This window comes from Natrix helvetica (genome assembly GCF_964273705.1).
Source record: "Natrix helvetica genome assembly, chromosome: 2".
Taxonomy (NCBI): domain Eukaryota; kingdom Metazoa; phylum Chordata; class Lepidosauria; order Squamata; family Natricidae; genus Natrix; species Natrix helvetica.
In genome coordinates this window covers 23,549,896-23,574,286 of record NC_138552.1, presented here as the reverse complement: position 1 = coordinate 23,574,286, position 24,391 = coordinate 23,549,896, and the positions used below count along the sequence as shown (strand labels likewise).

General features: G+C 40.0%; 2 protein-coding genes across 2 annotated transcripts in view; both read left to right on the top strand.

Moving 5' to 3' along the window:
- TMEM267 (transmembrane protein 267) overlaps positions 1-24,391 on the top strand; it is a 437,091-nt gene that overhangs the window by 77,213 nt on the left and 335,487 nt on the right. The gene's annotated exons all lie outside the window — the stretch shown is intronic.
- HMGCS1 (3-hydroxy-3-methylglutaryl-CoA synthase 1) overlaps positions 14,872-24,391 on the top strand; it is a 31,222-nt gene continuing 21,702 nt past the window's right edge. Inside the window, exon 1 of the mRNA XM_081942234.1 lies at positions 14,872-15,009. The gene's annotated coding sequence lies outside the window, so the exon portion shown is untranslated. The remainder of the gene's footprint in view (positions 15,010-24,391) is intronic.

The window sequence follows — 24,391 nt, the reverse complement described above, 5'->3', positions numbered from 1 at the left end:
TGGTGCCTTTTTGTCTTTGTCTCAGTGGTGGGATTCAATTTTTTTTTACTACCGGTTCTGTGGGTGTGGCTTTGTGGGCGTGGCAGGGGAAGGATACTGCAAAATCCTCATTCCCTCCACACCCCACTAACCTGCTTTCCAGCTCCCTTCTCCTGTTCAGGGCAATAAAAGAAGATCAGCTGGGAGGCTAACAGGCAGCAGGGCCAGGGCCAGTCTATTTTGCCGGTTCTCTGAACTACTCAAAATTTCCGCTACCAGTTCTCCAGAACGGGTCACTCAGAACTGGCTGAATACCACCTCTCTGCTTTGTCTGTATTGTCCACGTTACAATCTTTCGAATATTGCTTAATTAGTTATGGAAAGAGTTTTGTAGGTGCATATTTATGATTGGAAATCACTTTCCCATATGTTTACTTTCCATCATTTTGAATTTGTGGCATGATTAGATGGGATATGTGAAGTGACACAAGGGGGAAAATATTCTTGAGAAGTTCAAGAAAAGTTCCAAAGCAGTACAATTATATAATAATAAAAGTCCCATCCCATTCATACTGCAGGGATCCTCCTACTTAATGCGTCTCCACTGACATGTGACATGCTGAAGAGGGACAGCAATTGGTTGTTAAATTATTTGAATCCCACCACTGGACAGCAGCAAAGCCCACACAGAGAACCAATCACCTTTCTTATAACGAGTAGCACCAGTAATTCCTGATGACTGTCTGAACAAGTCTCTGCAATTTTCCTGGCAAACCAGAAGTATCTTTGTCATTGTGACTGGTGCAAAGTCACTCAGCTGGTTTCAAGCCTAAGGCAAGACTATTACTCACAGTCTTCTTGTTTCTAGCCTTGTGCTTTAACCCCTACATCAACTTGGCTCTAATTCAGTGGTGGGATTCAAAAAAAATTACCTCTGGTTCTGTGGGCGTGGCTTTGTGAGTGTGGCGTGGCTTTGTGGTCATGGCAGGGGAAGGATACTGCAAAATCCCCATTCCCCACCCCACTAATCTGCTTTCCAGCTCTGTTCTCCTGTTCAGGGCAACAAAAGAAGATAAACTGGGAAGCAGGGGGGTGGGGCCAGCCTATTTGCCGGTTCTCTGAACTACTCAAAATTTCTGCTACTGGTTCTCCCGAACCTGTCAGAACTGGCTGAATAGCACCTCTGCTCTAACTGGATATTGTGGAAGTTCAAATCCAACATATGAAGTTGGGGGATATTTATGTAGTCCAACTTTCTGACTTCAGAAGTAGCTAGGAATGTGCCTTGTGAATATCAGCAGAGCCAAGGAGTTCAAAACACTTTCACAAAAAAGGTGCAAGAGTGTCTGACTTGCAAAATGAAAAACAACACGTCAGAAATTCCACTCAAAAAGATTTTCCCCATGAAACAGCTAAACTGCTGCAGTCAAGCCAAAGAAACAGGCAGAAATAAAATAAAAACTGAAATTTTAATCAAAGAGTTTTAGGCTTGGGGAGCTGTAAAAATGTATTTCCTGGTAACTACACAGCTTGTCGATGAACCTGTGTGATGCATGGAATCTGTTGAGATATTACATTGGCTACCTCCGTGGCAGCTTTTATTCTATAATAAGAGATTTAGTGAGAAAAATGAATAGTTGTGTACTTCTCTGAAGGAATTAATGATGATAAAATAATAAGTTGAGAAGAAGAGATAAATTTATTATCAAGATTTACTTTAGTTAGATACAAAAATATAATACAAAGATCCAGTACACTTCAAATCTAAGACAAGACACAAATACTGATTTAAGGTAGCAGATATAAAACTAAAATCTACATCTACGCAAGTAAACTATTGTACATTCTTCCAGCAACAACATGAAATTTGGCGACTTTTTTAAAAAGCTGCAGAATTGCAATCGGACAGTATTTGAAATATGTCATGCATTATATAAATGGTGGAGGAAATATTTACAGTAGTGTAAGGGCAATGCAAATACACGTGCCACACAAACACACCCAATATTATTTCACCACTTTCACTTGGACAAAGGTGCTGCCAGAGGGTAATGTTACAGAATGTTCCTTTCAACAAACACAAAACTCATTGAAACTATTCTTTGTTTATTTGTTCATAGAAACTCATAGAGACGAGAAACAGAAATAGATCTCATCTCAAATATCCATCCCATCCTAAGGCAGACATCGTTAGGGGACTGGAAGCTAAAACATATGATGAATGGTTGCAGGAACTGGGACCAGGGGAGACATGATAGCAGTGTTCCAATATTTGAGGGACTGTCACAGAGACGATGTGGGTCAACCTATTTTTCAAAGCACCCGAAGGCCAGACAAGGAATAATGGATGGAAACTGATCAAGGAGAGATTGAACCTAGAAATAAGGAAAAAAATTCTGATGGTGAGAACAATCAACCAATGAATGGAACAGCTTGCCTTCAGAAGTTGTGGGAGCTTCATTACTGGAAGCTTTCAAAAAGAGACTGGACTGCCATCTGTCAGAAATGGTGTAGGGTCTCCTGCTTGGGCAGGGGGTTGCACTAGATGACCTACAAGGTCACTTCCAACTCTGTTATTCTTAGTAAGATTCCTAAGTAACTCAGTCTAATTTACAGGAACTGGTTGTTAAAACAACTAGCTGAAACAAAGCTGGCTGACTCCTGTGGAGAAATGGGCACTTGCCTGTCTGCTCTCAAAAGTACACAGAATGAATCCTGATGACAGTTTACCGCAGGTGGCATCAGCCTTTGTACCATACTCGTTCCTCTGGGCCTTTCGCACTGGCCTCTCTGGAGGAGCCATACTCTGGGTGAGGGAGAACTCAGGTTGCTTTCAGTTGGCTTTGTTTCTTGAGCAGCTACATAACAAATAGTAGTTCAAAGAGGGAGCCGTGTTTGCAATGGCCCAGTGTGGCCTGCTGAGGTGCAGTAGACCACTTTGGGTCCAATGTTCTCCCCCCCCCTCCAGAGATATCAAGAAGAGAACGCAAAACCATACTACTTGGTTTTTGATCAGCATGCTTTTCCAGACAGAATAAAAGCTACCCTATACAACTAAAAGTTCAAACCATAATAGACTCTTTTGTTCCTTAGATACTATTTCTAAAATGCAGTTTTATGTACATGACTGAGAAGATGGCCTGTAAGAATGTCAACTGAACAATTTCAGTCAATCCATAATCTTTATAAGTGAGTGTCCGAGTATTGCAAATAACTCAACCACTACTACTTGGTTTCATGTACCTTAACTGAAGATTGGATACAACTATAAGAACTGTAAGAATATCTAAACAAGAATTGCAAAACAGCTCTGGATTTCCCAGGCATTTTAGGAAGATGGAATCTGTCACTGATCAAGAATATTCATACCCCAAATCTCTTTTTATTAAGATGACCTGTTCAAGCTGAGGGGAAAAGTATAAATGATTCAAATAAAAATATATACACGATAGTATATTGACATCACATAAAATAGTATCATGTGCATCTACGTGACACACAAATGAGCATGCAATAATGAGAGGACTCTATAAAGTCATTCACACAACATAATAGCAACCTGGGGTGAGGCAAAACAGCAGGAACATTCCAGGATCTCACCAGTAGCAACCATCCATTGTTGTTAACATAATCTTGTGTAGCTTCTTCTCTGGTAATATTGTACTGCTAACTAGAGCATACAAAACATTTGCTAGACAAATTCTTAAAAACAGCACATCTGTCTGGAACCCACACTGCATATCGGACATTAATACAATTGAGCGAATCCACAGATATTTCACAAGAAGAGTCCTCCGCTCCTCGCAACAGAATCCCTTATGCTACCAGGCTTGAAATTTTGGGCTTAGACAACTTAGAACTATATTGCCTCCGGTCTGACCTAAGCGCAGTACATAAAATTATCTATTACAATGTCCTTCCTGTCAATGACTACTTCAGCTTCAACCGCAACAATACACGAGCTCACAATAGATACAAACTTAAGGTAAACCGCTCCAAACTCGATTGCAGAAAATACGACTTCAGCAACAGAGTGGTCAGTGGCTGGAATGCACTACCTGACTCTGTGGTTTTTTTTCCCAAACCCCCAAAACCTTAGATTGTCTACTGTCTACCTCACCCCATTTCTAAGAGGTCTGTAACGGGCGTGCATAAGTGCACCAAAGTGCCTACCGTCCCTATCCTAATGTCCCATTTATTCGTATCCATTTCATGTATTCATAATCATGCTTATACTTACATCTGTTATCTTATACATGCTTGACAAATAAATAAATAAAACATAAATGAAGCATTGTCAGCATCCCACATCTATTTCATGCAAGACATGCAGCTTTGAGAATACAAAAAAGGTTTTCACAGACATTTGTATTATGTATAACACACACACACACAAACACAAGTAGGAAACAATCAAGCACAGTTCATGAAATCACTAAAACAGGCCACCAGTTCTTAAGTACAGAAACCCTATCATGTTTTGCCAGTCTACTCCCTTGCTCATACAATACAGTCCTATTTTGAGACACACAGTGCATCAGGCAGGTTGTATAGATTTCCCAATGGGTAATTAATCCTCTGTTGACTCATTATCATAACAAGATAGTCTCTTTAAATTGCAGTAAAGGCACACAAGACATCTTCTGCAAAAATAAAGGAGATCTGTCTAAAACAAGTAATCCTGTACTGTAATCCACTTAACTGAGAGCAAGCGCTACCTCAATGAACTTTCAGCTCAAGGTGGGGAAGCAATTAAGGGTGTCTTACTGCAAAGAATACATAGCAACTAAAAAAAAGAAGAAAACAATAAAGATGTTCAGTGCAATTTTATACATTTGCCTTTCTCATCCTGATCCCTCCAAATCAGGGATGGGTTCCAGCTTCTGCTATGGCCGGTTTGCTCAGGGACATGCTTCGGGCACATACACGCTTCAGGCGTGTGTGTGCTTGATGTGCACTATGCGCACATGGTCAGTAGTAAAAAAAATGCTTAGATAGAATCAGTGACGTGCGGTGAGGTTTATGACTGGTGAGGCACTGACAGTGCTGGGTTTCAAATATTTTTAGACTTGTGGACTTCAACTCCCAGAATTCCACAGCCAGGCATGCTCAGTTCCAATTTAAAGCGACAGCATTTGTTTTTCTCCTTTGCTCCTTCTTTCTTTTTCTTTTTCTTCTCCTTCCCCTCCTTCCTCCCTCTCTCCCTTCCTCCCCCTCTCTCAAACACACACACACACACACACACACACAAGTTGGATTGGACTATCTCTCCTACCCCTTCCCTCTCTCACTCACTCTCAAACAAACCCCCCACACACACAAAAGTTGGATTGGATATCTTTTCCAGTGGCTTAAAAGCAGCTCCTCTCCCATCCCCCCCCCCCCAATTCCCCTGCTGCCTTTCCCAAACACCTCCACCATTGCAAATGCAGCCTGCTGTCTGGGTGGGAAATGCCTGGAACACAATAAAGCTCACCCACCACCTCCTGCTGGCAGGCTGGGGTGAGAGGAGAGGCAGAGAAGCCGGAGGGGAGCCGATCCGAGCCTTCCAAAAGAAAGAGGCTGGGGGGAAGTGTGTGTACTACAGCATGGCTCTTTGCCTGGCTTCCTGCCTCCTCCTGCGGTCTCCTCAGTGCTCGCTTGTGCTCTCCCTCCCCAAGTGTAGTTTGATTGCAGGTGGAGCCACGTTGCCTTTTCAAACTTGTAATCAGTGAAACTGGGCTAGATTTTTATATAGTTTTATCCAGCTGTGTGTGTGTGAGAGAGAAATGAATGGGGGCCTGGGGAGGAAGTCACTACACTTGGGGAGGGAGAGCACCAGTGAGGTTAAGCAGAGTCATCCACGGTGAGGCAGCAACTAGCTCAGCTTTTTCCTTTTACTTTTTTTTTCATGATGAGAGTGGTGAGGCTGTGCCTCACTTGCCTCACCTGACTGCACGTCACTGGATAGAATCAGTTCAGGGGCGTGACAGGCCAAATTACTACCTACTTGGCCGAACCAGGCCGAACCCACCTCTGCTCCAAATGTAGTTGGTTTAGAACTTTGATCTGGAATTAGTTGAGTGGTGACCTGGCATGTTTGGAGACTGCCATATTGAAGAGGGAATCTATACATTTCTTTTTAAAGAAAGGGGAAATTAAAGTCTTCTTCAAATCAAAATGGATTCTTGGTGACTTTGTGGACTTATCCAGATGCTTTTTGTGATAAGCATATGGAAGCAGCTTGCTATCATGTTTCTCTAGCTTCCCAGACCAACCCATGGGAAGACCAGGAATTTTCTCTGGTCTCCTACCTAAGTAGTAATCAAGTCCAACCCTGTAAGTTTTTGGAGATCCACCAACCAGATTTACTGAGAAATACCTATTACAGTATTCATAGTACTCACACCCAAATGAATGTGGGGTGCAATCTTCTTATCTATCCCAATGCTAAGCTGTTGTTGTTGCATTTGCAGTGTTGCATCTCTCCTACCTTAGTCATCCAGTATACAGAAGACAAATCCTGTAAAAATATTTTACTTAAAATAAAATAACAATGAACTACTACGACTACTACTACGACGACAACTACTACTACTACTACTACTACTAATAATAATAATAATAATAATAATAATAATAATAATAATAATAATAATAATAATAATAAATAAAAATAAAAATCCAGATCATTCTGCCAGTCAGAATATCCGTACTGTCCATTACGTCCGGCTACTGAAACATGTGATGAGAAGACACTGTTGTTGACTTGTTTAGGTACATCTGACAATCATCTAGGTTGCGACTGTAAGAACAGAATGTTTTGGCTATTGGCCTAGGCCAGCATTGACATCAAAACTTTTCCAGGGAATAAGCCAGGTATACTAGTTATTCATTCAGGAGAGAGCTGGGTTGTTTTCTAAATTTCGAGTCATGCCACTAAACCGAGAAGTGTTTTATTAACAGTGTATGGTTATATTTTAATAAATATTTATTAGAATGCAGAGAGTAAGTAGAAATGACTTAAGGGTACCTGAGGATAAATTTGGTTCTGCTTACATTGCTGATCATCCTTCTCCAAACTGGTACCTTCTGGTTGCATTGGGTCACAAGTTACGATAGTCACACTGACTAAGAAAGATGGAAGGTGCATTTGGACAGTAATCGAGTTGGGAAGATTATTGTAAAATATCAGTCTAATAAGTGGCAGCTTTAGATTAGGCACAGAAAAGTAAATATACAACATAGGAGTTGGGAAGGTAACAACTATTTGAAAAACAAAGCATAAAAAACATATTGACAAATGGGACCACTGCTCTAACAACATGGATAGTAATCCAGGACTCATTGATACAGATCTGCACATTTCTAGAGAGTAGCACTTGACACTATAGCCTGTAGTTGCAGGCCCTTTTTTCAAAATATTCAAATACTGTAACAAGTAAGTACCAAGAACATCTTTCAAAAAGAAAATCATACCATTGGGAGTTTTTTGTTAATGATTTTTGAAGATATAATTTTGGAGAGAAATTAATAAAATGGGTAAGATCATTTTACATTTCCCCCAAAACCACAAATGATTGCTAATGGAAATCTTTTTTTAAAAAAAATCCTATGAATTTTTTTTTAAAAGGAACAATAAAGGATACCTCCTGTCTCCGCCATTGTTTATTTTGGTTCTTGAAATACAGAATAGAGATATAAAACAAGAGGAGAGAATTGTGGGAGTAAATATTTTTTTAAAACTTTGCAGATGATTTAGTGCTGGTTATGGAAGTCCCTTTAAAGAGAATTGAAATATTAATGGAAAATTAAGAAAATGTGGTACATTAGCAGGTTTCAATATTAATCATCAGAACACAAAACTGTTAACAAAGAAATGAAAGTAGAAGATCAAACAGAACTGATAAATAAATGAGTTTTAAGATTGAGAACATAACATATCTGGGTATCGCTATTACAGATTTGAACTGTATGCTATTTCAAAATAATAGCACTAAGACATGGAATGAAGTTAAAAAGACATGTTAAAAAGAGAAAAATTGCTACTGCCATTGCCAGGGAGAAATTTTGTGATAAAAATGAATATCTTGCCTAGAATTATGTTTTTTATTTCAGATAATATCTGAACCATTCAAATCGTGGATATGTGTAAATTTGTATGGTGCTGGAAAAACCATAAATTAAATATAAAATGTTACATAAAAATTGTCAAGAACATATAAAAGTGCTTCAGATTTATGTTGAAAATGTGAATGACAAGAGGAGACATTTCATCATGTTTGGTGATCATGTAAAAGAACTAAAAAATTCTAGAACTAGAACTAGAAAAGAACTAGAAAATACACAAATACTTCAGACTTTAAAATTCAGATATTTTAAAGATTAAAAGATTAATATACAATTGAGACCTGAATGGACTTTTTGTGTAAAACAGAAAAAAAGATGATCTCATGGAAGACGAGAGATATGTTATAACCATAAATGTATAAATTTATGGTAAATTTATAATTGCACTGTAACTAATGTAAAGACGTTTGGAAGCTTTGTATCTTTGTTATTTTCTATTTTCCTTGGCTTTCCCCCCCCCCCGGCCCCCCTTTCTTGCACTTTTAGCTTTCTCTCTGATTTCTTTTCTTTTGCTTTAATTAGATTGTTATCTTCTTTTTAAAAATATTTAGTCACGCCTCACACACATATATAGTACATATCTACATATCTGCCTACCATATCTCTCGCTGTCCCTCCTTCTCTCTCCTCCCCTCTCTTTCCCTCCCTCCCTCCTTCTCCAGATGACAAGGGTTTCTTACCAAGGTTTTACCAGTTGATGAACTACGATATAAAAGTAAATCTGTGCCCTGCCTTCTCTCCTGCAAAGTTGGGAAGTTTTATTTTTACTAAAGCACAAATATGATTTAAAAAATTGTGCAACCCACAGTTTTCAAGATTGCTTTTCTAGTCACCCCAAGAAAGTTCCCCTGGTCATTTTTTTAAAAAAAAATCCCAACCAAAATGTGGTGAGAAAGTACAAAGACAATGTGATTTCCTGTTGGATTTCCAAAGGGGAACAAACAAAACTTCATATGCTAAATAGCAGTGAGCAAAGCCTGGAATGATAGAAGCTGCAATTCACATCCTATCATCCAAAAAGTCACCTGGTGAATTGAAGATATTATAGCCTTGCTTACTGTGGCCCTCAGCTACATACATACATACATGCATGCATGCATGCATACATTACCGTTTCCCTGAAAATAAGACCTCCCCAGATAATAAGCCCACGAGGGAGGCCACACCCTGGACCTTGTTTTTGTCTCTGGCCAGTGGACGAGTGATCTGGGAATAGGGGATCTAGACATTATTCCCCTGTCATGGTCGGATCACTCACTTCTCCGGCTGGACTTCCCTGGTGCTACCCCCCGCCGCGAGGAGGCGGAACTGGAAGGTATTAGATGGTTCCGCCCCAAGCGCCTGATGGAACCAGATAGGTTTCCAGACGGAACTTGGGCCACCCCCTGTGGACCTGACCCGCCCCCGGGTGGAGGACCTGGTAGACGCATGGAATAGTGCGACTACCGGGGCCCTAAACCGGGTGGCGCCTCTGCGGCCTCTCCTGCGGCGACGAACCACCCTGGCACCTTGGTTTACCGAGGAGCTAAGGGTGATGAAACGCCACAAGAGACGCCTAGAGAGTCGTTGGAGATCCTCCCGTTCCGAATTTGACCGAGCACAGGTACGAGCATATTTGAAGACGTACCTCGTGGCATTAAGAGCGGCCAAACGTCAACATTGTGCCGCTCTTATTGCGTCTGCAGATAACCGCCCTGCCGCCCTGTTTCGGGTGACCCGTTCCCTCTTGTTTGAGAGACCACGGGAAGCCCCACTACAGGGCAGAGCAGAGGAGTTTGGGAAATATCTACAGGACAAAGTCGCTCAAATCCGGACGGGATGGGCCCCTTTCAGTGGTCCAGTAGAGACGCCCGTGGCGAGTCTTGAGGGACCGCTCTGGGAGGAGTTCGACTCGGTTGCCATCGAGGATTTGGACAGGTTGCGTGGACGTCTGCGACCCACCACATGTTTATTGGACCCGTGTCCCTCCTGGCTTGTACTGGCATCCTGGGAGGTTACGCGCGACTGGCTCCTGGGCCTGGTGAACGCCTCGTTGGGTGAGGGGTCTCTACCGGCCGCCTTGAAAGAGGCGGTGGTGAGGCCCCTGCTCAAGAAGCCTTCCCTGGACCCAACGGACCTAGTCAATTATCGTCCGGTCTCCAACCTTCCTTTTTTAGCGAAGGTTGTAGAGAGTGTGGTGGTACAGCAGTTCCCTCGTCACCTGGAGGAAAATGATTATCTAGACCCGCGCCAGTCCGGCTTCCGACCCGGGCACAGCACTGAGACGGCCTTGGTCGCATTGGTTGATGATCTCTGGAGGGCCAGAGATAGGGGTTGTTCCTCTATCCTGGTCCTATTAGATCTCTCGGCGGCGTTCGATACCATCGACCATGGTATCCTGTTGCGCCGGCTAGAGGGGCTGGGAGTCAGGGGCACCGTTTTACGGTGGTTTGGCTCCTACCTCTCTGATCGGACGCAACGTGTGTTGGCAGGGGAGCAGAGTTCGACCCGGAGGCCACTCACATGTGGAGTGCCACAGGGATCGGTGCTCTCGCCTCTCCTGTTCAACACATATATGAAACCGCTGGGCGAGATCATCCGTGGTTTTGGGGTGGGATATCATCTGTATGCTGATGATACTCAGCTATACATTTCCACCCCGAACCACCCCAATGAGGCCGTCGAAATGATGTCCCGGTGTCTGGAGGCCGTACGGGTCTGGATGGATGGCAACCGACTAAAACTCAACCCTTCCAAGACGGAGTGGCTGTGGCTTCCGGCCTCCCGGTTCAACCAGGTGCTTCCATCTCTGGCCATTGGGGGCGTCCAACTAGCCCCCATGGAACAGGTGCGCAATTTGGGCGTCCTCCTAGATGCCCGGCTGTCCATGGATGACCATGTAACAGCCGTGGCAAGGGGGGCGTTCCATCAGGTCCGCCTGATGCGCCAATTGCGCCCCTTATTGGACCGGGATGCCCTACGCACAGTCACCCATGCGCTAGTGACGTCTCGCCTGGATTACTGCAATGCTCTCTACATGGGGCTTCCCTTGAGATGCACTCGGAGACTACAGTTGGTCCAGAACGCGGCCGCGCGGGTGATTATGGGGAGGACTAGATACTCCCCTGTAACACCTCTCCTGCGCGAGCTGCACTGGCTTCCTGTGGTCTTCCGAGTGCGTTTCAAGGTTTTGATTATGATCTTTAAAGCGCTTCATGGCATAGGGCCTAGTTACATGCAGGATCGCATCCTGCCCCACACATCCCTACGACCGATTCGCTCACACAGAGAGGGACTTCTCCGGGTGCCGTCCGCCAAACAGTGTCGGGGGGCGACACCCAGGAGCAGAGCCTTCTCTGTGATGGGCCCAGCCCTGTGGAATGACCTCCCCCGTGACATCAGGATTACGTCCGATCTCCGCTCCTTCCGTGTACAGCTGAAGACCCACCTCTTTCAATTATCTGGCCTGGCTCAATCGTAATTTTTCTCTTATTCCTCCTAACTGTTTTTTAAACTGTTTTTAAACGTTAAATTTTTAATTACATATTGAGTTCTTACAATTGGGGTATTTTAATGCTAATTTTAACTGTCTATATGATGTAATTTGTTACCTCCTCCGTGTCCGTGTCCGTGTATGTGTATATGTGTTTGGTATGTATGTATGTCTATTTGTTTTTTATACATTTTCTATGTTTTATATGCTCCATTGTACGCCGCCCCGAGTCCTACTTGGAAAGGGAGCGGCTAATAAATTCAATTTATTATTATTATTATTATTATTTTGAGCACATGTGCTAAAATAAGCCCTCCACTGAAAATAATGCAATACAGAAGCAGCCATGAGGTAACTACACTCAACGGCTGCTGCACCTCACAAATAATAAGACCTCCCTGAAAATAAGGCCAAACGCTTATTTCGGGGGACAAAAGAAAATAAAACCCTGTCTTATTTTGGGGGAAACATGGTAGATATATTAGAAGTGTGATTGATAGCTGTCAAAATATTGTCCACCCATCCTAAAACAGACTATAAAACATTAATTCAACAATACAGATAAATCAAATCAGAGGGACTTTTGGTTACTGGTTAAACTCTTTGAAATCAATGAACTTTATCCTGGAATCAGTGTATTTAGGATAAAAGCCAAAGTATTCAAATTATAGCTGCAATATATCTGGCTTCATTGTCTAAGAATTCTTTCCCTATGGCATTGTAGATCAATTAGAATTGGATTTCATCATAGTATATGCAAATAAATTGCATGCAGCTTTTTGACGCAAGTAACGTTTTCTAGAAAAAAACAACTCTTTTGTAATGAATTGAGTTAACTTTGAGCAAGTCAATTTATGTAAACATTTCTCAAAGTTTTTTTTTTAAATAAATGTCCTTATTTTCTTTTTCCCATTCTTGGCCATGGCAAATGATTATATTCAGAGTTACCATAAGAAACCTTACCAATCTTTTTGCAAACCTTTTGGACTATCGTGTCAGTCAAATGAGTAAATGGACATTTGCATGTTTGTCTACATAACAATATCATGCTAATGGGATTATACCAGGTATTAAATATTTATTATTAGAAACTATCCCAAAACTATCCAGGGAATTTTCATGATTGATCAGATATTTGAATCTAGGTCTCCTAGCTCTAATCCAACCCATTGACTGCTATATTTCATTGACTCTTAAAATCTTTGAAGTCTGTATGGCATGTACTGTATATGCCAGTTGAAAATTATGGTATTATGTCTCAATCTCATCTGAAAAAAAGGGTAACTTCTGTTAGGGTAGCTGAGGATGCTTTAATCAAATATTTAGTGTGCTTTATGTGCAACTGAGTTCTTAAGGCTTCATCTTCAGAATATCTCTTATAAAGATTTTATAGTGGTTTTGCTCTGCCTTGTTTGCAGTATTTTCCTGGAGGTTTGGATATTACTGCCTTTATTTTCTTATCATTTCACGGTTTATGATACCATCTTTCTTTTAATTTTGAATTTTTGAAGATACCTGTTAGAATGAAAAACTGGAATAACTGCAAAAGGATTGGTAGCTGAAATACTCAATAACCCAACTGCAGTGATCTATCTATGATCAAAATACTCAAGAAGGCAAGTGTAACAGAGCAATTAAATAACATAAAAACAACTGTAGTTGCAATCGGTTGCAATCTTTTGGTCCATATCCCATGGACACCCCAGATAAGTAACTTAATAGTAAGTTTGGAATGTGGCTGTCTTGGCTCCAAAGCAATGTACAGTTGGCTAGAAAAAAACAGCATTTTAGAAGAAAGCAATCAGAAGACACTTCTATCCCACTGCTTGGAAAACTACATATTTGCATCTATGTCATCCAAACATTTTAATGTTTTTTCCCAAATGCCTAGAAATCTAATTCCCCCCAATATGGCACACAAAATAAGTATTCTCCACTTCCAAGTATTATTTCTTAGAGACAGTTCCTGCTCATGCCAGCAAGAATGCAATAATTTTCACTGAATATAAAGCTAGCAATATTCTACTTTTTGCAAAATATTAGAGTAAACGATAAAGTAGAATATTATTACTAAGTTTATATTCAGGAGTAATTATTTATGTGCCTGCCTAAAACATACGTTACTTCAAATATTTATTGAAGACAGGATATAAATGAAATAATAAAAGAATAGAATTAAAATAATTGAATAAACAATGCAAATTATCATTACTTTCCACAAGTAATGGACGTTTAATATTTTCAAAATATAAAAACATATTCAACTATATATTCTTCTCAACAAACTACTTCCAAAAGCAGACAACCTGCTGTGGATAAATCTACAAAAGGGGACTGCCAGTCAGTAGTCCCTTTTTATTGGAAGTAATTAAGATGCATTAAGAGTTTCCACATGGTCACAATAGGCTCATTCCATACAGCACCAATTGTCTTTTAAACCAAAGATGTGAGGAAGTGAATAGAGGACCTTTTGAATCCCATGAGTTATTTTTATGAGAAATTTTCCCAATGTGACATCATTGAGAATCATTAATACCAACAGCATCATTCCCAGTATGTTTTGCTCCATCTTTGTGTCAGGTTTAATAGTTGCTGCTAATGTCCAATGAAAGGAAGTTAACTTTACTATTTGATTTGGGACACATGGTATAATTGGTTGGAGAATAGAAGTAAAGATCAAGGAGGTTAAAGTAAATTAAGATCTGATAAAAATGTAATATATATAGTGATGTAATTATAATAGTACTATACTGTATAAAATAGATAACACACATAAAAGAAAAGGAAAAATAATGTAAATAACTTATATGTACATATTAGATATACCGATACCAGAGCGTTGTAAAGATTGAAATTGTGTTACAAAATGAATAAAATTGTTCAGTAATTTTTTTTTTAAAAGGAAGCTAACTTTTTAAATAACAATCATCAGAACTTTTACTTTTTCTCATACTGATTTCCCCCACCCATTCATCCCCTTGGAGGAGTAACACGATGCTTTCTGTGCTCAGATAAGAAGAGCGCCTTCCTCCCGTTCCTAAGCAACCGTCTCCTCTTTCTCACCAGAGGACCTACAGCCGCACTACCCTCACCCTGCAGTCAGCAGTGGATTCCTATTGGGCGCGGGAGTCTGACGTCACGCACTCCTTTACCGGCCTGGGTCTGAGAGAAGCGCCGATTGGCCGCCCATTCTCTGACCACGCGGCGTCACTTTCTCACACCACCCCCGCCCTTTTTTCCCCATCTCGCTTCGCTCATTGGCGGCGAAAGATAAGAGGGCGAGGCTTCGGAGCACCGGCTTCTGACAGGGCAGAGGGAGCTGCCACTCACCGGTTTCGAGTAGCAGCCGAGGCGGCGGGGCTGGTTTAAAGGCGCATTTCCAGAACTGTTGCCTACCAGAGCTACCGATTCGGCGATTGAGGTTGAAGGCGAGCCATTGCTGCACACAGGTGGGTTGGACCTGGAGGGAACGGATGCATTCATAGTATTTTTTATTATTGTGGTTATGATTATTAAGTGTGCTGGCCGTATGGTCCAAAGAAGCAAAGCAAAGCCGCCCTCTCCACCTCTCTATGAATTCTCAATGGGATTTACTTTCAGAAAACCTTGAATGCATGGAAGGAAAAGAAAAAAGAAAGCGTTGAATAGATAGAAAGGGGATTGCCCTTTGAGAGAGGATTCTTCCCAGATTATTTATGGAGTTACAGAATTAGATGGGAATGGTCTTCTAAACCTTTGGTTCGTTCGCTTGGTTAAGATTGGGGTTTTTTAAAATTTATATTTCATTTTGTTATTTTTATTTATTTGTCAACATGTACAAGGTAACAGGTATTTGTATAGACAAGGACATTATTGCATGAGACTGGTACAAATAGATGGATATAAATAAGTATAACATGGCAATGAACACATAAAATGAGTACATATCAATGGGGACAGTAGGACAGGGAAGGTAGGTAGGGACTCTGGTGCACTTATGCTTTGGTTTTCTTGAAGGACAATGTAAAAAGGTGTGAGTATGTGAATTTATTTTAAAAGACCATCAGAGATCCCAGATATGATGAATCCCAGATACGGGAAGGGGATTTATTATTCACAAGGCTAGTTTGAAATTAAGGGGAGGTCTTTTTTTGCAGTAGGTCTCTGGTGCACGCTCACCTTCCCTGCTTCCTCATGGGAATCCTATCTGCTGAAGAACTGAAAGATAACCCGCAGAGGGATATAGAGCAAGTGGTGGGTGTGAAGCGTTAGCCATAATCTGATTTATTTGTTTATAAATTATTTATGAATAAATAATTCATTTGGTATCTATTTGGGATGGTGCAGCAGAACATGTTCCCAGAGTGTGAGATTATTTGCTCAACCACTTGCCTTGCACCCTGGTAGGAGTTAGGTTTTACTGCAAAGCTCAGTCATTCGCCCCATTTAGGGGCGTGGGTTGTCTCAGAGAGCTGCCTGCATCTCTTGGTTAAATTCTTCTTTTAGGCAGCATAGCAACAAGAAAATTGGCTTGTCTTAAGTGGGCAGGGGCAGCAATTGAAACCGCTTTTCTTATGACAGTTGCATTAGATCTATTCTTTCCCACAGAGACTGAGGGAAGGCAAGTAGGTCATGGGAGTGGGCATTCCTTTGTCACTGACTTGTCTGCCTTCTTTCTGGGTGCCCTGCCCAAACAAAATCCAGAAGCGGTCGCTCCTTGAAAATATTAGCCACTTGCCCATCTGTGCAAATAAATAAATTGTGCTTCCCCCTTCCTTCTCATGAATTTCTCTCAAATAACTAATGAAGAAGATAATGATTAGAACAGGCTTTTCAACCTTGGCAACTTTTAAGTGGTGTAGACCAGCTCCCAGAATTCCCCAGCCAGTAAAGGAATTGCATTCCTTCAAATTCAAAATCTATGATTCCCCCCCCCGCCCCCCCCATTGTCAAAGGGGAGAAAAAGAAGCATGAAAGTTGTTCGAGATACAACAATTAACATTAAAAAATTTAGAAAATATTAACAGAAAAGAATTCTTACAAATCGTATTGAATTGAAACAAATATAAGGATATTTGGTCGTTTAAATATAATACTGGAATCAGGTCAGAGGTTGTCTAAAATAGCCAAAGCATTAAGAATTGGCAGTTTAAATAAAAAGAATTAAGACTTTCTCATTTGAAACAATAAATCTGGATTCATAGTATGAAGAAATTTAGATATGATGTATCCTTGCTTGACTCATTTTTACCACACATTATATTATCCACTCTAGAATATTTTTAGTTTGGTGACCCAACTTTCACTGATTAGGTTCATATAATACATTAAACCGTGTATGCTCGTATGGTTCTTAATACATTATGTGAACCCAGCACAAACTTGTATAATTGGATTGTTATTTGGAACAGCTGTCTTAGTTGAAGGGTAAAATTATGGACAGATGGTTAGATGAGGAGGATGAAGATTAGCTCCCCACTATATCTGTGAAACTAGTGAATCTTCTGTATTTTTCATTCACCATATAATAGTCAAACTACCAAACTTTAGGATGCCTCTGACTGAAATAGTCCCCACCAGTTCTACTTAGGGAATTTAGCATTTCAACGGAATACAACTTGCAACTTTCTTGGCAGCTTTATAGAAACAGTCTGAGGTTGTCTTCTACCAGATTTGTTTTTTCTTCATAGTGCGTAATGGGGATCCAATTTAATGCATTTTTCTCAGGTGGATTGTTTCAGAAGGATACTAGGCATCTGTGATTTCTTTTATCTAAAGTAGCAGGAAGGGATGCTGGTTAGCCAAGAGTGTTATTGGTTCCAGAGTGATTTTACAACTTCTCCTTAATTTCAGAGAAGCTGAACAGAACATTATGTTGGGATTTGGAATGGTAATTAGCCATTAGAGTAACCACACTTCCTCATTGCTTAATGAAATATACCAAAATCAAGATTTAATCCCTGTAGGGTGAATATGCAAGCTGGACACTTTTATTATGATGACTTTGGTAGAAATGTCTGCTAGTTCTAAGGATATCCATTCCCATTTATAGATCTGATATCATTTCGGGCATAGTTTTGTTCATCTCTTTGCAAAGATTACACTAGCAAAAAAATGAACTGTCTATGTGAACCAGCAGTACTGAGATCAGTGAGGCAAATTAGCTGTACATCTGGTACTGTAAGAAATTCAGAACTGTATTAGCTGTTGGGATTTATTTGTAAATAAATCTGCTACAGTTGCACTGTTGCAATTTATCTCCTTGATTTTGGCAGAGGTTAGTAATAGTAACTCTGTGTCCAAAAATGTCCCAAGATCTCACTATACAGTCCACTGTTAAATTTCTAAAAAAAATTGCGTGGTTGAATTTTAAGGTGTGTCTGTTTCTGGCTAATGTTTTTAGAAAATTTTAAATTTAACCAAGCAGAATGACGTCATACGTTGTTCAGTCTCTATTAAAAATAAATTGGTTCTTTCTTGTTACACCTAAGTTCTTCTAAATTGCGTTGATGTCACTGAGAGATCTCTGCGTATGTTTAAGTCCTTCCAATTGAAAACAGACTTAGAAGCTTCAATGTGTGCTTTTTCCCCCTAGCACACTGATCCTTCCCTGCTTGTTAGTCAAATAGTTAAAATGAACAATGTAAAGATTCTATGATGTATTCATTTAGCAAATTTTCTATTCCCTTCCACTGTTCTATTTGCTCCCTATAATATGAAATTTATTTTTAGAAAAGAACAAAAGGAATAATTTAAAATATAGGAAAAGCCACAATCCACAACAAGGCAATAATTTGATTCAAGGTCATAAAAAAGTGTGCAGGCTCTTAAGAAGCAGCCTTTGTTGGCTAAAGTTGTAAATATGGGTCATTAATAAAAGGCTTTCTGATGAGAGAAAATTTGCATTCATCGTTCAGTATTTTTAAATTTGTTTTGGTTTGAAAGAGAAACATTAGTTTGTCACTTATTTAGGAATTTTTCCAGAGGGGATAATTGTAAGAATATGTGAAAAGAAGAAAAAGTAGAATTTTGTGGGCTCCTAACGCTTAATAAATTGTGATATAAGACTTTTCTACCCCATAGAGCAGCGGTTCTCAACTTGTGGGTTGTGACCCCTTTGGGGGTCGAACGACCCTTTCACAGGGGTCGCCTAAGACCATCGGAAAACACATATTTTCAAAAAAATATGGAAAACATAAAATATTTTTATAGTTGGGAGTCATCACAACATGAGGAACTGTATTAAAGGGTCGCGGCATTAGGAAGGTTGAGACCCACTACCATAGAGTATTGCATTGGCCCCCACAAAACAGTATTTTTGTGAATGACATCTTGAATCTCTTACATAATGAATGATTTTAGCCAATACTTGCATACCTGACAGTTTGGAGAAAAATCTTTTTTCTCCCCAAAACTTATTAATTTTTTAATTTGATTGACTTGATTAATGCCTTATTCTATTATTCATCTTCTTTAGTTGAGGTATGTCATGTTTTTAAAAAATTGAACTTAGCTTCCACAAACCATGGTTAAACGAGCAAGGTCGAAAAGCAGAAGTTGAATTCTACTTTCCTCTTTTTTTTTTTTTTTACATAGGATTTAATTATCCAGTATATCTTAGAGAGAAATGTTTTTTTTAAAAAAAGGTCCTCTTGGATAGACTAGAAACAGCGACATCTTGTGGTTTTCTATAGTGATAAAAATAGAGCTAAAGTAAGTTAATTCTTATTAATAGTATTAAGTATGGATTAAGTAATGGCTTACTGGTAATTCAGAATGAGAGTGCTATAATTATTGTAAAGCATGAATGAGTGAAAGAAATATGCATACCTGGTGTTGTGGCCTAGCAGCGGCTGGCTAAGCCTTTGGTGGACTCTGACAGCGATGACCATTATGGGACTGCTCTGGAGGATGAGGAAGAGACTGGAGGGTGTTTGGAGTCAGAGCAGGAACTAGAGAGGCCTGTTGGCCACCAGGTGGCATCTGAGTCAGGGAGCAGTGAGGAGGAACAGAGGGAGGTTGTCCCTGATGTGCGTGTGCGTAGAGCTGAGAGGAGAAGGGAGCAGCTGTGGAGATGTCATAGAAGGAAATAGGGACAGAGGCTACGGTTGTGGCCCCTCCCAAAGAGCTTATAGTTGGAACCACGGGAGGAGAATCTTTGCAGGAAACAACTGTCCATTTTACTAGCCATTGAGAAAGCATTGCGTAAGTCTAATCTTGGTTTCTTGAAGATAGCGTTCTAGTCCCCTAGCCAAGGGGTCGTTTTATCTCTGTAATTAGTTGTGGCAGACAGCCAAGCCTGTGTCTGCATATTCATTAGAATCACAGGACAGAACATCTGGTGATCCTCAAATCGGGCTTCTATACAGTTTACTTCCTGGGCTTATCATATGAATAGACAGCCGACTATGATGTGCATATCAGTTCCAAACTGGTGAATATCTCATTTTCTACTTTCAGACATACACAAAATTAGATTTGGTTTCATAACCACAACCTTCTACAGTTGAAACTCATTGTTTTTTTTAATTGGCAACTGACCTGATACTTATTGCACTACTGCATTTGTGGGGCTTGCAAAAAATAAAATAAAAATCTAGAGCATGACAATGAGGGGATAAGATCAAATTTGTCTGGGCTTTCCCCCCATGACTGATACATGAACAAGCTGGACGACCTACCTCTTCACCCAGGCCTTTGGTGAGGGTGATAGAATCTCTCTGCTCTTCTTTTGGTCCCACTGGTTTGTTATCTCTGCCATTTTGTTTGTTTCTTTTATGCTGTTTTCTTGTTTTAATGTTTTTAACAATTTGTAAGCCGCCCAAAGTTGGGAGTCAGAAGGCCTATATATTTCATAAATTGTTCCTATTCAAAGAAGACTATTATAATTATCACTTTAGGATAATAGATATGCAGAATAGTGAAGAAGTAATTTTACAGTAGAAAATTAATACTTTTAGCGGGCAAAATGGGCGCCAAAAGTAGATTGGAAGTTTCTCATTCAAATGCAGACTTAAAGACCGGAGTATGCTTCATTGGAACTGGAAAGAAAAGACTGCCTTTGTGCTATTCCAAGCCACTCTCTATGTCTGACATTTTTACAAGTAGTAAGTGACTTATGGTTTGCTGACATATCAGCTACAGTGACTAATCATGAGTACTACCCTGTTTTCGTGAGAGGAACTGGAGCTAGAAAACAATGTTTTTCCCTCATGGCTCCAGCATTTTTTGAACAGCCTTCCTCCAGAAGCTAGGTTTTCCACTTCAGTGATTAAATACCAGAAGTACTGTGTTTTCATGTACTGCTGTTTATTTTGACTGGATGATATTTTTTTATGCTGTTGTCCTAAACTGCTCTGAGGCTAATACAATTCAGCAGCATGTAAGTTCAATAAACAAATAAAGCAATGACAAACTAATACAGCATGTTAACCCACAATTTGGTTTGTATGGTTTTCACTAAGTTTAGAAATTCCCAAATATTCTCAGTTCACAGGGACCTTAGCATCTCCAAAACTGTATGCTTCGTGCCCCAGGGACAATTAGGACAGTTCTATTAGGACAGTTCACAAGGGACGTGGTGGCTCATTGACTAAGATGCTGAGCTTGTCGATCAGAAAAGTCGGCAGTTCGGCGGTTCAAATCCCTAGCGCCGCATAACGGAGTGAGCTCCCGTTACTTGTCCCAGCTTCTGCCAACCTACCAGTTCAAAAGCATGTAAAAATTCAAGTAGAAAAATAGGAACTACCTTTGGTGGGAAGGTAACAGCATTCCATGCGCCTTTGGCGTTTAGTCATGCTGGCCACATGACCACGGAGATGTCTTTGGACAGTGCTGGCTCTTCGGCTTTGAAACGAAGATGAGCACCTCCCCCTAGAGTCGGGAACAAGCACATATGTGCAAGGGGAACCTTTATCTTTACCTTTATTTATGAACTAATAAAATAACATGTGCCATTCTGGCTCACAGTTTGGGAACCACTTAGCTTGTTTAGTCAATTCAACCTGTATGGAATCGCTACATGCATACCTTTTACTTTTATTTTTAGATGGAGTTCAATGGTATCCAGCCATGGCAAGTTTAAAACTTGTAGACTTCAACTCCCAGAATTCTCCAGCTAGCATGGCTAGGGAATTCTGGGAATTGAAATCCACAGGTTTTTAACTTGCCAAGGTTGGATATCCCTGATGGAGTTCTAAGTAGCTAAGAGATTAAATTCAGATTGCATAAAGGAGCAATAAAATTATCTTGTAAAGACAAACTCCACTTTCAAGAATTTTATGAACACATGCTTTTAGGGGTTTTGCAACAGTACAGAAGTGCTTTGCCATATTTTATTCCAGGATTTTTTCCCCTTCCCTGTCTAGTCTAACAAATCATCACGCTTTGGTTTTTTGTCATCAAGCAAGTTTAGCTAGATACTGATATACTTAAGGAGAAGAATTCCACCTCCAGAGCCTCTGCTCTGATTAAAGTTCAAATCCACCCAAAGACCCCAAGGGAGATTTAACTGTATTTTCCATGTTTCATAAAACATTTAACAATGAGGCCTTCGCTTGACTATAGAAAAGGGACAGCTTTTAATGCTACAGAATGAAAAGACAGCAAGTGACAAGATTAATGTGTCCTGCTTCCTGAGCATCAAAGCCAGAGAATTTACATAAATCTATAAAAACTCAAAGAGCAAATCTGTGTGAATCATATTTTCCACCTTTTCACACTACTCTTCTTTGAAAATAGAACTAATGCAGTTCTGCCATAATGGTTTGACATTAGTTTTAAGCTACGTCTACACATCACATTACAGATAAGCCATGATATGATTGGCTTCCGCTTATCATGGGAAGAAGGGGAATCTTTGGTGGAAAAGTTATGCTTTGATTCAGTGGTTGACCACTCCTGGTTTATGATTTGATATTAGAAGGTGGCAGCTCCTGAATGACTGAGGTTGGAAACTCAACGGCATCAGGCCTTGTTAATACACTACTTGGATAGGAGACTACAAAGGGATCTTGAGGCTAAGGCTATACTTGGCATGTCAGAAAAATACCACTGCCCTAGAAAACTGCCTTTGCTGATTTGAAGGTAGCATTTGGTTCACTATTGACGAGATTAGGGGCTAAATTAGAATAGTCTATAGCAGGGGTCCCTAATCCTGGGCCATAGACCAGTAGCAGGCCATGGTCTGTTAGGAACCAGGTAACATAACTGGAGGTGAGTGGCAGGTAAGCAAAATCAAAACCACGGTCCCTGGTCTCGGTCCATGGAAAAATTGTCTTCCATGAAGGTGGTCCCTGGTGCCAAAAAAGTTGGGGACTGCTGGTCTACAGTAGACAAATTATTATGACCTATTCTTATGCTAAAAGGGACGCGATGGCTCAGCTAAGACACTGAGCTTTTCGATCAGAAAGGTCAACAGTTTGAATCCCTAGCACTGCGTAACAGAGTGAGCTCCTGTTACTTGTCCCAGCTTCTGCCAACCTAGCAGTTCAAAAGCACATAAAAATGCAAGTAGAAAAATAGAACCCCCTTTGGTGGGAAGGTAATAGCGTTCCGTGAGCCTTCAGCATTTAGTCATGCCAGCCACATGACCACGGAGATGTCTTTGGACAGCACTGGCTCTTTGGCTTTGAAATGGAGATAAGCACCACTGCCTAGAGTCGAGAACAACTAGCACATATGTGCAAGGGGAACTTTTACCTTATTATGCTACATAAAACTGTCTACCTGTCCAACAAGTCAAGCATGAATTTATAATTGCTCATCGGTTAATTTTATATTAATTCTTTCACGCATGTTTCCTTTTATACATTGACAATGCTATTATTTTATCCCTTATCATAGGTCTAAATGTCAGTAATGCCTTGTAGACTTATTTAGTCTTATGATGAAAGATTTATGCAAAATTTAAATTGTAGTCTTTCCCAAGAGATGCAACAGATGTTATTAATTGAAAGATAATTGGCATCACTATTGTGCAATTAATAGATGATTATGTTTTGATGTTCTTTAACAGGCAAGAACCAAATAAAAGACATTAATGTGTATGCACAGAATACTTCCAAAACAATAGTTTTATTTGCCAGTTTCAAAGGAAATAATTTTGGCTATAGCATGCAAAGATAGATTTGCAATGTAGTGATATCTGTATAAGGAGTGTAGTAGAGAAAGTCCAGATTAAAGTTATCTGAGTGTAATTTCTCTTGCATTTAGAAATATCTCTTCTTTCTACAGAGGTATACTGTATGTGATATTTATTTATTTATTTATTTATTACTTGAACTTATTAGTCGCCCCCTCTCCCCACAGGGACTCGGGGCGACGTACAAAAGTATTATATAGCGTACAGAGGAGGTAAGAATAAATAAGTTACAATACCTAAAAAAGTTAAAACCCCAGTGAAATTAACCCTTAAAAACTAAAATTCTAAAATACATATGCTGTATGTATGGAAGATTCTTTACACCCTTAAATTGTGAAGTTCACTTTCTCTCAGAAGAAAAACACAAATGCAAATTTAAATTACTGTGAGTTATTTAAATTTACTGGAGATAAAGCAGCATGCACAATTCCAAAAAGGAATAAATGATAATCTGTGCAAAAGATCATTTATACTAGACACTTACTAATATTTTGTTTCTTCCACTCCGGATAACTTTTTTACAGGGTAGAGTTAAAGTTTTGTCATCTAAATCAGGAGGAAAAATATAAAGTATTTCTGCAAGATTATTTCTGCATATAGAGGCATTTTCCCATGTTTCGCTGTATGGGCCCAGAGATTGATCTTGATGTTTTATACGAACAGACTAGTTAGCAGGCCAGAGGAGGAAAATGTTAGCAAACATTTAAGAA